Raw genomic sequence first — 1159 nt, forward strand, 5'->3', positions numbered from 1 at the left:
CCCCCCCCCCTGTGGTTAACGGGTTAAATTGTAAACGATTGTTCAATATTATGAAATAATTTTTTTCTTAACATTTTGCTACACAAAAAGAAAGTTCTATTTAAAGTTACTAGACGCGTCTAGTTAAAAAATTTCTAGTTATTTTAATCCGAAATTATGGTTAATATGACTAGAAAATTCTAGTTAATCAACTCTGGTTAATTTTTTCTGGTTAAAACTGTTCTGGTTAATATTTCTGGTAACAGAAGTGTCGCCATCTTTTGACGATTTCCAAAAATCTGTCTTTTGTCTTGTGTCATTTTGCTGGATGTGTCAATTGAGGCTTTGAAGTAAATGTCTATTTCTGGAACAATCGCGATTTTTTAATTGTATTTTCAGTTATATAAGTATAAGTAATCGTAGTAAACCGTGAATTTAGTTGTGTTATAAGAAGAAATTGCGCGTTATCTGTACGAACACCAGTAGACCAGGAATACTTCCGAACCAAGCACATATATTTTGGGTGTCTTTGAAAAATATTCTTGAAAAAATTAACATTGCAGGCAGTAGATAAACAAAGTGAATGTTCGAGAATGTGGGTGTTGATCAAGTGATCTACATGTATATGATGTAAAATCCCGTACAAAATAGTCTTAACGAATAGTTTTAGAAACAGAATGCATCAAGAATACGCTACTTTTGCTTTGAGTGTTGTATGTATCGTCATTTATTATTATAGGAATGCTACATTATTGCGAAGCGGAACATAGTTGCTACAGTTTGTTCTCGAAAACTTTTGTTGGATTATTTTCTTTGGGAAAATGTAACATGTAGTGCTTTTAATTTCAAAGGGGGTTAGGAAGACTCCATGAAGGTTGAAGAATACCGAAATTCAATAATCGAAAATCGACATCTACCAGAATATCTGGTTGAGTTTACCAGAACATCTGTTTATGTTGACTAGAACTTTGTATTCTTAACCCGTTAACCGTAAGTGAGGGTCGATTTGACCCAGGCCAAAAATTCAAATCGGTGCCATTTGCAAATCAAGCAAGAAGACCGGTCTTTACCCCCCTTCTAAAAAATTGTGGGTCCGGATGCAATAAGGGCACATAAAATTTTTTCGTGCGAAAACGAAGTCCCCTGGAGGCTTTAGAAAAAATTTTCGAATTTTAATTTT

The sequence above is a fragment of the Belonocnema kinseyi genome, chromosome 8 (genome assembly GCF_010883055.1).
Source record: "Belonocnema kinseyi isolate 2016_QV_RU_SX_M_011 chromosome 8, B_treatae_v1, whole genome shotgun sequence".
In the NCBI taxonomy this organism is placed as follows: domain Eukaryota; kingdom Metazoa; phylum Arthropoda; class Insecta; order Hymenoptera; family Cynipidae; genus Belonocnema; species Belonocnema kinseyi.